This window comes from Crocuta crocuta, unplaced genomic scaffold, assembly GCF_008692635.1.
Source record: "Crocuta crocuta isolate KB4526 unplaced genomic scaffold, BGI_CrCroc_1.0 scaffold13, whole genome shotgun sequence".
NCBI classification, from domain to species: Eukaryota; Metazoa; Chordata; class Mammalia; order Carnivora; family Hyaenidae; genus Crocuta; species Crocuta crocuta.
The window spans coordinates 905080-916367 of record NW_027530007.1 but is presented as its reverse complement, the minus strand read 5'-3'; the positions used below and the strand labels follow the sequence as shown (position 1 = coordinate 916367).

At 46.8% G+C, this 11288-nt stretch overlaps 1 pseudogene; it reads right to left on the bottom strand.

Annotated features, from left to right (window-relative positions):
- Window positions 1-5729: 5729 nt before the first annotated feature.
- Window positions 5730-5990, bottom strand: LOC144231327 (selenoprotein W pseudogene; annotated as a pseudogene).
- Between the last annotated feature and the right edge of the window lie 5298 nt (window positions 5991-11288).

Below are 11288 nucleotides of genomic sequence, written 5' to 3'. Positions count from 1 at the left end.
GGTGAGGTGGGGGGTTTCGTTATTGTTTGGTTTTCATTTTCCAAAGATTTATAGAAACCGAAATAAGTTGGTCAGGCCCTGGTCAGGGGAAGAAACAAAACTTGTTTTAGATCGAACCAAAGCACATTCCTGAGAGTATTGTATTACAGGAGATCTTTATAACAAATCTATAGTGAACTTTTCCTCCTCTTTGGGGGGTTATGGTTCCTAAGAATGCCCATCTGGTTCTGTTCCAAATCTGTCTCGTGCTCCCGAGAAACTACAGGAAGCCACTTAAAAGCTGATTCTTTCAATATGGCTTTCTGTTTTGTTCTTACTGATGCAATTGTGACTATACGGAGCATCAAGTTTCACCCGAAGGTCAATGAGAGTTCAACAAGTCCTGGGGATGGAGCCCCCACTTTTGGTTGTAAGCCTTCACTAAGAGGGTTATTTCTCATCCATTTGTTCATCACACATTTATTTGGGGGCCAAGGAGGGGTTAGACATGGTGCTGGTGGCTCTGGGGGTGGTTGTCAGCCAAAGAAAGATGGCAGGCGTTGGTTTTGTTCAAGTCTTCAAGGGAGTGTGGAGGAAGAAAAGAAAGTAGCCGGACAGACAGCTGGAAGGGCAGACATTTGTAAGACAGATAGGGGAATGGAAGGGACCCAGAGAGTGAAGAACATCAGAAAGATGGGGACGGAGTGGGGAGATTTTTCACTATCAAACTGGAAAAAAAAAATTAATGATAATACACATGTTGTTGAAGACATGGGGAAACAAACACTCTCTAACACAACCTGTGGTGTCAACTTGATACAACTTTTCTGGAAGACAATTAAGTAATGTGTATCCAAAAGCAATCTTCTCTCATTCATTTGTTGTTAGATTTTGCTTTTGAAATGGTTCTTCCTAATTCTGTTTCTATTAGGAGAAAATGGGGGGCATCAGGGTGGCTCAATCCGTTCAGTGTCTGACTTCAGCTCAGGTCATGATCTCACAGTCTGTGGGTTCGAGCCCCGCATCAGGCTCTGTGCTGACAGCTCAGGGCCTGGCGCCTGCTTTGGATTCTGTGTCTCATTTGGTCTCTGCCCCTCCCCTGCTCATTCTCTCTCTCTCTAAAATAAATATTTTAAAAAATTAATAAGGGAAAATTGAGATCAAACTACACTTATTCTATAAAGTCCTAACAATAGGGACGCCTAGATGGCTCAGTCGGTTAGTCATCCCACTCTTGATTTTGGCTCAGGCAGGTCATGATCTCACAATGATCAGACTGAGCCCCAGTGCAGAGCCTGCTTGGGATCCTGCTGCTCTCCCTCTCTCCCCGCCCCTCCCTCCCTCCCTCTCTCTCAAAATAAATAAATAAGTTTTAAAAAAAATCCCAGCAATATGCACTTGGTTCAATAGATTATGGTTTTATCAAAACTGAAATATCAGGAGCTGCTTAAACTGATGGTGTGAATGTTCACTGGCACGAGAGAAGATTCAACAATATGGTCAATGGGATAAGCCATGGGGTTAGATGTCAAGGACGATCTCCATATGTTTTCTGGTTGCTAAATAGATATGGATTAAAATATACAAGAGCTGCAACATAGTATCAGTAAGGGGGTCCTCTTGCTGATGGACGGTGGGGGTGTCCGTGTGGTGGGGCATCAGCTCCATGTGGTCCACTAGGACCTTTGGGTGATGCCCATTTAGATGATTCCAGCACTGCTCAAACTCCTTCTAACATGCGTCCCGTTTTGCAAATGTTGGAATTGCCACCTCCTCAAAAGAGCCACTATATTTCAGACTCCCTTGTGGCTCAATCACCCCAATGATATTACAGCTTTTAAATACTTGTATGGACTGAACTGTGTCCTCCCAAACTCATACGTGGCAGCCCTCACCCCCGATGTGACAGGATCTGAAAGTGGGGCCTCTGGGAGGTCATGAGGGTAGGGCCCCCATCATGGGATTAGTGCCCTTGTAAGAAGTGACCCCAGACACCTTGCATCCCCTCCCCCGTCCTTGCCCTGTGGACACAGCAGGGTGGTGGCCATCAGGGAGAGTCCTCCAGGAACTGAATCAGCCGGCACCTTGCTCTCAGACTTCTCAGCCACCAGAACCCTGAGGAACAATGTGGTTGTCTGAGCCCCCCAATCCGTGGTGTTTTCTTAGAGCAACCGGACCAGCGCCGATATCATTTCCGTCCTTTATATGGCAAGCCAGACTTCGGAAGTCTCATTCCCTTCCATGTATTAAAGGTAAACTTTTCTTTTCTAAATGCTCTGATCTCCACGGGGCGTGTCTGCTTTGACTATATTCTTGTCTGCTGGCTGCAGCTCCATGTCTGGGGGGTTCTGGTGCCCTGGAATCCAGCGACCCAGCAGGGCTCGGGGTCCCATTGCTGCTGGTGTGGATGGTGGCTGCCGTGTCCTGATTCAGCGGCTGGGTCAGGGTGGCCGTGACGTGGCTCTGGCACTGGCAGATGGAAGAATAGCATCCCCCCAACTCCGTAAGAAGCTTCCTGACCGTAAATGTGACAGCCTCTCCCTTGGCGGCCCAGCTCTGCTGGGTGATTGTGGAAACTGATGCTGAAAATTTCAGCTGGAGTCTGTTTTCAGCCCCTGATGATTCTACAGACCATTGAAGACCCTGAGAAATGTCCCCTTCTCTGCTCTGAAACAAGCCTGAGTGTCCCCCCCGCCCACCTTGACCTGCCTATTTTATGGCAGAAACTCCAAACCCATCTTGCCTTGAGGGTCTTCCTTTTGATTCTCAAAAAGTCTCAACAATGACTATTCCAGTCTGTCTGTCCTCTGGTCATAATTTTTTTTTATTTTTTTTAAATGTTTTTATTTATTTCTAGGAGAGATGGAGAGAGACAGCGTGAGCAGCGGAGGGTCAGAGAGAGAGGGAGTCACAGACTGAAACAGGCTCCAGGCTCTGAGCTGGCAGTCAGCACAGAGCCCGATGCGGGGCTCGAACCCACGAACCGCGAGATCATGACCTAAGTGAAAGTCATACGCTTAACCGACTAAGCCACCCAGGTGCCCCTCCTCTGGTCATAATTAATTCTCGTGCAGGGAAATCCCTCTGCCTGAACAGGATAGCTTGTCTACAAAGATCTGATTTTAAAGATCTAGATCACCACCATATCGGCATTTTTCTGATATTTACTACCATGTGTTACTGATATAATAAAAGCAGTTTCAGAAATAAAGATATAACGTGTGAAGGTAGGACAGGAGGCAGTGTGGGATGCCAGGCTGGACTCAAGAACCCAGTCGAGGAATCGGTTCCCTAAAGAGAGATGATTGGATTTCCCCATTGGGTCCTCAATGAGTCCTCTAGATAAATGTCATCTGATACCACAATAGTCACTGGCTACTGGGTACTTGAAACATGGTTAGTCTGAATTAAGGTGTGCAAAAAGTGTAAAATACACATTAGATCTCAAGACTCTGGTAGAAAAAAACGAATGGGAAATGTCCCACTAATAATTTTTTTAATGATTCCATGTTACAGGCTGAAATTATACTACATTGGATATATTGAGTTAAATGAAACATATTTATTTCAAAAGTAAAATTAATTTTACTTGTCTCTTTTTACTTTTGGGGTTTCTTTTTAAGTTTATGTATTTATTTTGAGAGAGTGAGCACGATCGGAGAAGGTGCACAGAGAGAGGGAAAGAGAGAATCCCAAGCAGGCTCTGCACTGTCAGCCCAGAGCCTGACTTGGGGGCTCGATCTCACGAAGTGTGAGATCATGACCTGAGCTGGAAACAAGAGTCAGACGCTCAACTGACTGAGCTCCCCAGGGGCCCCTCTTTTTTTACTTTTTGAAGGTGGCTGCTAGAAAAATTTTAATTCCGTGTGTAGCTGGCATTCTATTTGTATGGGATGGCCTTACCCTAGAGCATAGGGAGGGACCAGAGCCTCACTTTTGGGGTCAGGAAGTGAGTACGCTAAAGGGAGATTGGGAGGTGGGAAGGGAAGGTAGCTTTTTTCAGAAAACTGGCAGTAAAGAGGGAACAAGGAAAATGGCTTGGGGGGAGAGGGGAAGAGGAGACATATTTAAAGGAGGGGGGAATCTGAGGATGCTGGATAAAGATTAGGATACATGAAAGGGAAGGCAAATCTGCCAGAGAGAGGCAGCTACATGGAACCAGTCCTAGAGTGAGGATGTGAGACAGAAACAGGCGCTGAAACCCCCTTACACTCACGAGCATTGTTCCCTTAACTGGAGAGACAGGCTAGAACAGTACAGCGGGACACAATATGCTGTGCGTGATATACACACAGACAAAAAACTGGGAGTAAATCACCAGGAACTGTAGCGCTCTCTGGGAGTAGCACTGCATTTTCCCCAGTGTGGGTTTTTTTGTACTTTCTCAGTCTCCTTCAACATATAGGTATTGATCTTGTAGTTAGAAAAGCAAATAAAAAATTTTTTCAAGACTCCAGGAGGCCTGGGGAGCTTCTGGATTGGAGAAGGACACACAGAAGGCGGTTGTGCTGAGTCCCTTGAGATTCACCCCAGGCTTAGGAACCAGAATCTTGAGGAGGGAGCTCCCTGCTCCCCAGCTATTTGGAGGGAGCCCAGCTCAGAGCCTTTCTGGCTTTGCTGCATAGCCTGTAGAGTTGCCTGAGGTACCAGATGTGGTGCATTGGGTCCAGGCTGAGAGGCTATCAGTCTTAGACTGAGGGCCCCTCCGGGGCTGATGGCCCCACACCTGTTCTCAGGCAGCAGCAAAGAAGCCTGGGCGGGCGGCTGGGATGAAGCCTGCCAACCCGACTTGAGGCTGAGGGATGGGGCCAGCCCCTCTCTGGCAGGGCCCTGCACAGAACCGGTGCCCTGGAACTGCCTGTTGCAGTAAATTCTTTCCTCAAGCCCTCTGATCTGTAATCCTCTGCTTCGTGGCCAGGGCTGCTTTGGGTCATCCTGGTCCAGCTTGGGTTTAGGATAAAATGAGCTCCTGACTACTTCCGGGAGCACTAACGATGTGCCCAGCAGTGGGGAAGCTCTGGCCGTGCCTCATACCGCTGAACCTTCACAACAACTCTGCACATGCCCATACTGCTACCGTCCCATTTTACATGTGAGGAAACTGTGGCTCAGAGAAGTTAAGCCATTCACCCGAGGGAATTAAGGTCCGAGGCTGATAACCAAGCAGCAAAGTCAGAACTCTAATCAAGGGGAATTCACTGTAGAGCCCGTCCTGAGCTTTCTTTCTCTTTTAAAAAAAAAACTCATCCAATGTTTACTGAATAATGAACNTGATAACCAAGCAGCAAAGTCAGAACTCTAATCAAGGGGAATTCACTGTAGAGCCCGTCCTGAGCTTTCTTTCTCTTTTTAAAAAAAACTCATCCAATGTTTACTGAATAATGAATCATTGCCAACAGTGCTGAAATCTGCAACTCACTCACCCAGATCCCTGTCTTGGTCACCCGCTGAGAAGGAAGCCGGGAGCCAGAGAGAAGCTAGAGGAATGGGGGATTCAGGGAGATGAGGAGAAGCAGGGAGAGGGAGGGGCTAGACATGGTACAGAGCTACAGTCCCAGGGACACACACACACACACACACACACACACACACACAGTCAAGAACCATGGGTGTTAGTCTGTCCCCACCTGGTGGCCACAGGGACATCAAGGAAAGATCAGGCATCTACAAGACATTTCAGTCCTTCAGTCCTTTCCTTCTCTGTCATGAGAGGCTGGACCAAGGCCATTGGACCCTGCCTTCAGGGCATATTAGCCTTGAGCCAAGATGGCTTCGATGGCAGCCACCAACTTCAGAAACTTACTCTCCATGTCCATGTAGCCATCACCTCTTTTCCTGGAGTGAACCAACCGCCCCGCTGCCATCACTTCAAAGCCGGTGGCCTGCGGGGTCCCCTTTTTGCAGATGGCCAGGCTTCTGGGGAACTCATCTTCTAACTTCTTCCTGAGCTGCAGATACTTGGACTCGTAGCTTCAAGCACCACAATAAATGACTCAGGTGGCAAGGGCCATGGCCGGGAATCACAGCTTGGGCAGGGGCACAGACAGGGGACCCACCTGACACATGGACAGGAGCGCTCAGCCCTTAGCATGCATCTGAGTGTCATGGACACAGGGTTTGGACCTGAGGGAGGACCAGAATGTTGCATCTCTCTCCCGTCAGAAAGGTGGAGGGCGCTGGGGTGGCCTCCTGAGGAGAGGTCCTAGGTGTAGAAGTGCAGGAGGTGGCTTTTAGGGAAGGGACCCCTGAGAGGGGCCCAGAAGGTACTGTATTCAATACAGCATCATTTTCAACTTGTCAGAACTTGCTAAATGAATTACAAAATAAAGCCCCAAATGACAGAGTAATGAGCAATTCATTTGAAATGTAAAATAAATAGGTAAATCTCTGGTGAGAAGGCAGAATAAATGGCATTTGGATGACATTTGGTGATTAAATTAAACAGTAATGAACTTGTGAATAATGTGCCCAGAGATGGCTAGGGAGGGTGATTTTTTTTTTCCCCTGAAGCCAGGGACTTAAAGCTCCAGCTGTTCTCAGTTCTTATGTCTGGGAACATAGCAGGGGGTCATGGGAGTCAGGGGGCAACTAACCCACCCACTCCACCAAAGACCCAGCCTGGAGGGGGGGGGGCCTGCCTTGAGCTTCAGGGGACCCAAGCCTGAGTCCTTTGGTACTAGGGGAAACTTACAGATCATCTAGTCTGCTTCTATCATTTAAACTATGGGAAGCTGAGACCCAGAAAGGTCAAGAGACTTGTCCAAGGGTGACCAACAGAGCCAAGATCAAGGTCTTCTGACACAAAGAAATGGAAAAACATTCCATGCTCATGGATTAGAAGAATAAATATAGTTAAAATGTCATTACAAAGCAATCTACACATTCAATCAATCCCAATCAAAATTGCACGAGCATACTTCTCAAAACTAGAACAAACTATCCTAAAATTTGTATGGAACCACAAAAGACCTCAGATAACCAAAGTAATATTGAAGAAGAAAACCAAAATGGGAGGCATCACCATCCCAGACTTTAGCCTCTACTATAAAGCTGTCATCATCAAGACAGTATGGTATTGGCACAAAAATAGACACATAGACCAATGGAATAGAATTGAGNGAATGGATCAAGAAGATGTGGTTTATCTATACAATGGAATACTACACGGCAATGAGAAAGAATGAAATCTGGCCATGTGTAGCAACATGGATGGAACTTGAGGGTGTTATGCTGAGTGAAATAAGTCAGGCAGAGAAGGACAAATACCATATGTTTGCACATATAGGAGGATTAGGAGGAACTTAATGGAGGACTGTGGGGGAGAAAAGGGGAAATAGTGTGGGAGAGGGAGGGAGGCAAGCCATGAGAGACTCTTGAATGCTGAAAACAAACTGAGGACTGATGGATGTGGGGGGGGAGGGGGAGATGGGCATGGAGGAGGGCACTTGTGGGGATGAGCACTGGGTGTTATATGGAAACCAACTTGACAATAAACTATTTAAAAAAAAAGATCAAGGTCTTCTGACCTGCCTACTTCATCACATCTCCTCTTCCCCCCATAGTAGCTGGTCCCCAGAGATGACCCCCCAGTAACCACACCTCCTAACATCCACACCCTTATGTGGTGCCTCCCCTTGAATCCAAGCTGGCCTGTGACTTGCTGGGGACCAACAGAACATGATAGAAATGATGCTGTGTGACGTTCAAGGCCAAGTCAAAAGGAACCTTGTAACTTCTACCTAAGACTCTGAGAACACTCACTCCAGGGAAAGCCAGCCACCAAGTAAGAAGTCCAACTATCCTCCATGCTGTGAGGAAGCCCAAGCCATGTAGAGAGACTGCATAAAGAGGGAGAGATTGCTGGGCAGCCCCCAGGCATTTTGGCATCTCCAGTAAGACACCAGGAGTGTGCATGAAGAAGCCATCTTGAAACCCAGCCCCACCAAGCTTTCGAGGCCCCAAGAGACAGTCTAGTCACCCAGCTGAGTCTAGTCAACCCACACAAATGCAAGAGTTAATAGTAAATTTTTGTTCTCAATTATTGTGATGGGTTAATTTTATGTGTCAACTTGACTGGGTTAAGGGGTACCCATAAAACTGGCAAACATTATTTGTGGGAGTGATGTGACCCACCAAGCCATGAAGTTGGATGTGCACACAAGACTCCTTCATCAAATGGAAGAGGCATACACAAGATCAGGACCAAGCAGTCCCTGAAAACATAAGTAAATTCCATGAAGAAATGGCCCAAATGCCCAGGTCTCCACTTGCTACACCACTTTCTCTCACCCAGCCTGCATATATGGTCTCATGGGGAGCTCCCTACGATTAGTTGACAGAGGAAGAGAAGACTCAGGTCTGGTTTACAGACACTTGTGTGCCATGTGCAGGTAATACCCAGAGTGGACAGTGCTGCACTACTATCCCTCCCTAGGACATCCCTGAAGGACGTGGTAAAGCAAACAAAATCTCCCAAAGTGGGAAGACAAATTTGGGCACAACTTTGTCCAGGGCATATTGTTGTCCACTTTTCTTGGAAGGAAAAACGGCCAGGTGTGTGACTATATACTGGCTCATGAGCTGTAGCCAATGGTTTAGCTGGATGGTTACAAGGAACACAGCTTAAAAATTTGTGACAGGGGTGCCTGGTAGGCTTAGTTAGAGGAATGTGTGACTCTTGATCTTGGGGTTGTGAGTCTGAGCCCCATATGGGGTATAGAGATTACTTAAAAATAAAATATTTTAAAAAGTGAAAGTAGAGTCACCTGGGTGGCTCAGTCGGTTAAGCATCAGAGTCTTGATTTCAGCTCAGGTCATGATCTCACAGCTGTGAGATTGAGCCCCTGTCCATGCGGGGCATAGAGCCCGCTTAAGATTCTGTCTCTCTCTCACTCTCTCTCTCTGTCTCTCCCCCTTACTTCCCCCCATACATGCTCATGCTCACTCTCTGTCTCTCAAAAACAAACAAATAATAAAATAAAGTAGAAATTGGTGACAAAGAAATTTGAGGAAGAGGTATGTAGATAGTCCTCTCTGAATGGGCAAAAAATGTGAAGATATTTGTGTTCTACCTGAATGCTCACCAAAAGGTAATCTCAGCAGAGGAGGATTTTAATGACCAAGGGATAGGATAACCCCTTCTATGAATACCAGTCAGCCTCTCTCCTTAGCCACCTTTGTCACTGCCCAATGGGCTCATGAACAAAATGGCCATGGTGGCATGGATGGAAGTTGTTTCTGGGCTCACCAACATGACTTCCACTTACCAAGGCCAACTTGGCTACGGCCACTGCTGAGTACCCAATTTACCAGCAGCAGAGACCAACACAGAGCCCCTATTAAGGCACCATTTTCCAAGGGGATCAGCCAGCTACTGATGGCAGGTTGGTTACACTGGATCACTTCCATCATGGATGGGGCAGCTTTTTGTCTTTACTGGAATAGACACTTATTCTGGATATAGACTTACCTCCCCTCCATGTAATACTTCGACCAAAGCTACCATCTGTGGATTTAGAGAGTACCTTACCCACTGTCAAGGTATTCCACAGAACATTGCTTCTGATCAAGGAATTAACCTATAGCCAAAGAAGTGTGGCAACGAGCGCATGATCATGGAATTCATTGGTCTTATCATGCTCCCTAACCATCCTGAAGCAGCTGACTCGATTGAACAGTGGAATAGCCCTTTGAAGACTCAGTAAGAGCTAGGTGGTAATACTTTGTAGGGCTGTGGCGAGGTTCTCCAGAAGGCTGTATATGCTCCAATATATGGTGCTGTTTCTCCAATAAACAAGATTCACAGTGCAAAAAATCGAAGGTAGAAATTGGAGTGGCACCGCTCACTAACCTTAGTGACTCACTGGCAAACTTTTTCCTGTTCCAGAGACTTTATGCTCTAATTGGACTAGAAGTCTTCGTTCCAGAGGGACACATGCATCTACCAGGAGACACAATGATTCTGTTGAACTGGTGGCTAAGACTGCCACCCAGTGACTTTGGGATCTTCAGGTCTCTGAGTCAATAAGCAAAGAAGGGAATCACAGTGCTGGCTGGGGTGATTGATCCTGACCTCCAAGGGGAAATTGAACTCTTACTCCACAGTGGAATATGGAAGAGTATGCCTAGAATACAGGAGATCCTTTAGGGTATCTCTTAGTGTTACCACGCTCTGTGATTAAAGTCAATGAAAAACTATAACAACCTAATTCAGGCAAGACTAGGAATGACCCAGACCCTTCAGGAATGAAGGCTTGGGTCACCCCACCACATAAAAGACCATAACTAGCTGAGGTGCTTGCTGAAGGCAAAGGGAATACAGTAGGTGTAGCAGAAGAAGACAGTTTTAAATACCAGCTATGACCATATGACCAGTGATAGAAATGAGGACTGTAGTTACCATCAGTATTTCCTCCTTATCTGTTATGAATATGTTTGTGTGTGGATATATACATATATTTACCAAATATCTCTCTTTTCTTTCCTCTCTTATTCTCTGATCATGTAACATAAGATGTACTGACTTAATGTCAGTATTCACATATTGCTGATTTTACATCACACTGTTGGGTTTTTTTTTAATTTTTTAAAAAATATTTTATTTGTTTCTANAGGGGGGCTGTCAGAGGTCCTAGAGAAACTGACACTTTGGTTTCTTTATTCACGTATTCAGCGACTATGAATGGAGCCCCACCATGTGAGCAGTAAAGATATGAGTGAGAGCTCACAGTTTGTCTGTGGGCTCGCAGTTCACCAGGAGAAAGAGACACAACCGGCTAACCCTGAGGGTTGTTAGAGAAACAAGGACTCTGACAGAAAGAACCAGGCTCAGGAGTGGCACGGGCCACCGTCCCACATCCTCACTGCGCCCTTGTGACCTCACAGGAGATGACGCCAGACAAGCACCCGGGGAGGCCCTCCATGTGCCTTATGTACGGCCTCTCTGTGGTGAGGGCTTTCAGTAAGAAAGGCGGTNTCACTGCGCCCTTGTGACCTCACAGGAGATGACGCCAGACAAGCACCCGGGGAGGCCCTCCATGTGCCTTAGGTACGGCCTCTCTGTGGTGAGGGCTTTCAGTAAGAAAGACGGTCATAGGGGCGCCTGGGTGGCTTAGTCGGTTGAGCGTCCGANTGTTCATAAATTACTCACTACAAGTGGGTGGTGCCTAGTTATTTTCATTATCACCATCACGATTGATAAAGTAAAGACGTTTTGGGGTGCCTGGTGGCTCAGTTGGTTAAGCCCCTGACTCTTGATTTTGATCTCAGTTTGTGAGTTGGAGCCCTGCATCAGGCTCAGCGCTGACAAT